The sequence below is a fragment of the Budorcas taxicolor genome, chromosome 21 (genome assembly GCF_023091745.1).
Source record: "Budorcas taxicolor isolate Tak-1 chromosome 21, Takin1.1, whole genome shotgun sequence".
NCBI classification, from domain to species: domain Eukaryota; kingdom Metazoa; phylum Chordata; class Mammalia; order Artiodactyla; family Bovidae; genus Budorcas; species Budorcas taxicolor.
This window is the reverse complement of record NC_068930.1, coordinates 25,178,591-25,184,123: the sequence shown is the minus strand read 5'-3', so window position 1 is coordinate 25,184,123 and position 5,533 is coordinate 25,178,591. Positions and strand designations below refer to the sequence as shown.

The window sequence follows — 5,533 nt, the reverse complement described above, 5'->3', positions numbered from 1 at the left end:
TACTGATCATTAATCTTCAGACCCATTATAGGGCTCCAAAATGCCTTTAAGGATATTAAGAAAAGGCTAGACTATTATTCCCTGCTATGTTTGCAGTTTTCACTTAAATATCCATACAGGCGGTGACCTTAAGTTTGCCATGTTTACCCGTCCAGAAATCAGCAGGACAGGCAACACTCTCACAGGATGTGGTGGGGGAGGGGCTAGAAGGATTGGCAGGAGCCATGTTTGGGTTTCTTTTCCCTTCTCAGTAAATATTTCCTGATACCAGTATTTCTCAGAAACCATAAATGCTTTCTCATTGTCTAGCTTCAGATACAGACTGAATTTAAACAAGACTAGGCTACTGACAGCGGATTACTGGAGACAACTGTTTATTTGAATGAACACAATCACAAACTAAAATAAAAGGGAAAATGATATATCTCGATTGTGACAAAACGTAGAAGCCATCTTACCCAACACTGTTGGAATGCTACAGGGACAGGAAATATCAGCCCTGAGAAGACTGGAACCCGAGAAAAGATGAAAATATTAACTTTATTACCAGTAAAGCTGAGCTGAAAAACGTCCTGGTCAATGACCTGGTTAATGACCAAAAGCTTTTTACTATCCTTTGAATTAAAATAGTCTCCCCCAAATTCCAACCTCCACTTTGCAGAGGCCTATCAGCTTTAGCCACGTATGATTAGGAAAGATTGCTCTCAAGTCCTTGTGTGTGCGCGTGTGCGCCTGCGCTCAGTCATGTCCAACTCTGCAACCCCATGAACTGTAGCCCACCAGGTGCTGTCCATGGGATTTCCCAGGCAAGAATACTGGAGCAGGTTGCCATTTCCTACTCCAGGGGATCTTCCCAACCCATCTTTAAGGGCAGGTAGATCCAAATTCACCAGTTAGGTAGATCACTCCTGGAATAACCAGCACAAATTCTCCCCTATCTGACCTCCTATGGGGAAAAATTTTTTTAAAGGAATAGGGTATACGTATTTGTCCCTGCCCAAACAAATCAATCTGGCCCAATAGTTGGTCAGTTAATAGGAAAAGTATATTAAATGACAAATACAAACCTTAACATTTCATTTTCACTTCAAACCTGTAAGAACACCCACTTGCCAATCTTTCAGTGTAAGGGCAACCCTTTTTTTTAATTTGAGCAACAGTGGCAGTTAGAATTCTTAAGTTGTCTTTCTTACGTATTTCATAACCATGATGTATTTTCTATGCTTTCCAATTTGGTTTTTTTTTAAGTTGACTGAGAGGGACTTCCCTGGCAGTCCAGTGGTGAGGACGCCATGCTACCACTGCAGGGAGCATGGGTTCATTCCCTGATCCAGAATGCTGTTTAGCACAGCTGAAATAAAATAGAATAATTTAAAAAATAAAATTGACTGAGGATTTAAAATTTCCTCCAAAGCAATATAAATAGAGGTTCCTTCTTTAAAAAAAAAATCCTTTACATTTCTGCCTCCCACGTATGGTTTGCCAGTAATTTTCATGTGGTCTTTAGCTAATATTTCCAAAGCATTCAACTGACATTTCATAGAAACAGCTCCTTCTCTTTCAGGCTTATGTCTTATCAGTTTATGTAATTTTAATTAAATCAGTTATACGCTGGCAAGTAGCTGTCATAAGCAGTTTTGGGACCAACCACAACAGACTCTTGTTAGGTATCTAACAAAACTGGTAGGAAGATGTATATAATATATACATATATACATATATTCCAGATGTAGACTCACTAGTCCAAAGCATTCAGCAGGCATGGAAAGTAGTCAATATATTTATTTGGAGGGAATGGAAAGTGTTGATTCCAGCTAGTTCATTAAATCTACTGAATGCTCATTTTACTAGTATAGCCAACTCTGGGTGCGTATGTCTTAACCGTCTCCTTCCATCATGTATACATTTTATAAATGCTTATTGATATTCAGGACAGTGCCAGGCACTATACTGGGCCCTGAAGAAGCACAGCTCACTGAAGAAGAAACTGGTATATAAACAGGATGAAAAGGCAGGGTAGAGACAGAAGAATATTAAGGGGCAAATCCCTTTACCTTCTCTCTCAGTCCCCTCAAAATCACTGTCCCCGCATTCCCATTTAGCTAAAAAAGAGCTTTAACTATCTTAGGATTGGTATGGGTATTACAGAAATCCACATAGTAATACAATTACTACACTAGTATATATATATAGGGCTTCCTCACTGGCTCAGATGTAAAGAATCTTCCTGAAATGCAGGAGACATTTTCGATCCCTGGGTCGGGAAGATCCCCTGGAGAAGGGCATGGCAACCCACTCCAGTGTTCTTGCCTGGAGCATCCCATGGAGAGAGGAGCCTGGCGGGTTACAACAGTCCAGGGGGTCCCAAAGAGTCAGACCTGACTGAAATGACTTAGCATGCATGCATGTATACACACACCTTATGTATTTTCCATTGCTAATGAGACGAATGCAATTGGCCTGTTCAGAGAAAGCTGTAGCAATGGGAATTTGTATAATCCTCTTAAAAAACAATTTGACAGTACTTAATAGAGAAGAGCCTTAATAGAGATGTGACTCTCTTTTGACTCATCAGCACCACTCCTAGAAACTTTTCCTTAAGAAAAAGTCCTCCCTCTTTTTCACTAAGATGGCACTGAAGGCAAAGAAGGAAATCCTTGCCCCTCCCAAAGCCAAAGCCAAGACCAAGAAAGCAGTGTTGAAAGGCATCCACGACCACACACACACAAAAAAAAACAGATGTCACCCACCTTGCCACAGCCTAAAACACTGCAGCTCAGGGGGCAGTGCAGACAGATATCCTCGGAGGAGTGCCCCTAGGGAAAACAAGCTTGACCACTGTGCCATTATCAAGTTCCCCTCACCACCAAGTTAGCCATGAAGGAGATAGAAGACAACACATTTGTGTTTATTGTGGATGTCAAGCATCACATTGAACAGGCTGTGAAGAAGCGCTACGACATTGATGTAGCCAAGGTCAACACCTTGATCAGGTCTGATGAAGAGAAGGCGTATGTTTGCCTGGCTCCTTACTGTGATACTTTGGATGTTGCCAACAGTTTGGGATCATCTAAACTGAGTCCTGGAGAAGGCAATGGCACCCCACTCCAGTACTCTTGCTTGGAAAATCCCATGGATGGAGGAGCCTGGAAGGCTGCAGTCCATGGGGTCACTGAGGGTTGGACATGACTGAGCAACTTCACTTTCACTTTTCACTTTCATGCATTGGAGAAGGAAATGGCAACCCACTCCAGTGTTCTTGCCTGGAGAATCCCAGGGACGGCGGAGCCTGGTGGGCTGCCGTCTATGGGGTCGCACAGAGTCAGACATGACTGAAGTGACTTAGCACCAAACTGAGTCCAGCTGGCTAATTCTAAATATAAAAGTTTTCACTAAAAGAAAGAATCCTCCCCAGGGACTTCCCTGGCAGTCTGGAGGGTAAGACTTTGCCTTCCAGTGCAGGGGGTATGGGTTCAATCCCTTGTCAGGGAGTTAAGATCCCACATTATCTGCCTGGCGGCCAAAAAAACAAAACATAAAACAAACAATATTGTAACAAATTCAATAAAGACTTTAAAAGTGGTCCACCTTAAAAAAAAAAAAGAATCCTCTCCAAAGTGAACAGCCACGTGCATAATATTTACTGTAACCTTATTTGTGATAGTGAAAGTTTGAAACATATGAATGATTAAGTAACTTATGGCTTGCAACATTGTATAACTTGACACTGAGTAAGCACCCAGTGGGGTAACAGAAAAATATTAAGTGAAAAACAGATAACAGTTTGTTCAACTACACTGAGAACCACCAATTAGATACTTTAAAAGTGTGAATTTTTGGAAATTCCCCAGTGGTTCAGTGGTTAAGACTCTGGGCTTTCACTGCTGGAGCCCTAGTTCAATCTCTGGTTGGATCCTGGTGCAGCCAAGAAAGTATAAAAATAATGAAAGGGTAAACTTTGTGAATCATATTCATTTCTTTTAAAAAGATATAACTCTCTAGTTTTACTTTTGTATCAGCCAAGATCAGCAGGAAACAGATGGCCTGCTCAGTGAGTGAAACTGAAGACAGTTAATGAAGGTACAGTGTACAAAGATGTGGGCAGGGTTGAGGGAAACCAACCAAGGATAATGAAGTACCCCAGGCCAGTTATCTGCCAAGAAGCCATTATCAACCATAGGCCTGAACAGGCAAAGAGATGGAACCAGTGCCCAGTGAGAGCCACAGCTGAGAGGGAGGGCCAATGGGAACTTCTAGGAACACGGTTCTTTCTCTCTGTCTGTCTCTCTCTCACTTCCTGTGGTACCTCCCACTGGCTGAACCCAAGAGGAAGTCTAAGGGCAAAGGAGCCCAGATGACACTGTCCTTCAAGGTCAGCCTCTGGAGAAGGACGGAGAGGGGTGGATCTGGATGCAGCTTATCTAGCAGATAGGTGATCATATAACAAGGTGAGGACTGGTTAAACATATGGCCAAGGACCTTAAGGGAAACCTGGAAAATCAGGGATTGTAGAGGTAGAGAACAGTAGGATGGATAGAGGGGGCAGGAAAAATTGTTACCTCAGGCTGAGACAAGGATGAGAGCCAGAGGCAGGAACAGTTTATTGTTTGGTCAAATACTGAGCTAGAGCCTGAGCTCTGGCCTCTTATTAACAGAAGTGTGTGCATGCTCAGTAGCTTCAGTGGTGTCCAGCTCTTTGTGACCCCATGGACCATAACCCACCATGCTCCTCTGTCCATGGGATTCTCCAGGCAAGAATACTGGAGTGGATTGCCATGCCCTCCTCCAGGGGCTCTTCCCAACCGCATAGGAGATACAGAACTAACTCAGAGTGGCACATCAGAAATTCTCCACCTGTTGGCTATTACCTTGTGTTTCTCCTTCCCAGTGAAACTTCATACCTTCAACAAATAATTGTTTAGTACTTAGTATGTGCCAGGAACTGTTAGGCCCTGAGGATTGAGAATAAACAAAATTAACTTAGCATCCTTGCTCTCCTGGAGTTTACATCCTGGTGGCAGGGAGAAAGACAACAGATAAATAAATATAAGTCAGGGGTGATAGGTGCCATGAAAAAAAAAAAAAATGCAGGAGAGCAGGGAAATAAAATCCTGTCCATTTTACCTCTTTAAAAAAGCCCATGTGTGCACGTGTGCCAAGTCGATTCAGTCCTGTCTGCCTGTTTGCGACACTATGGACCACAGCATCAGGCTCTTCTGTCCATGGGATTCTCCAGTCAAGAATACTGGAGTGGGTTGCCATGCCCTCCTCCAGGGGATCTTCTGAGCCCAAGGATCGAACCCAGGTCTTCCGCATTGCAGGCAGATTCTTTATCTTCCGAACCACCAAGGAAGCCCCTCCACACACAGACACACAAAACAAGTCCGTACATGCCCGCAAGCTCCAGAGCTCCCTAGTGAATCAGGACTTCGATCTGCACTACAATGAGACTATCCTAATTGACCTTCCAGCCTCCAGCAAACTCCATCCTTTTCTGCACTCTGCTGTGAGGATCTTTCTGATCTTATCAGTG

General features: G+C 43.2%; 1 pseudogene; it reads left to right on the top strand.

Annotated features, from left to right (window-relative positions):
• The first annotated feature begins 2,629 nt into the window (after positions 1-2,629).
• On the top strand, positions 2,630-4,914 carry LOC128066998 (60S ribosomal protein L23a-like; annotated as a pseudogene).
• Positions 4,915-5,533: the final 619 nt, after the last annotated feature.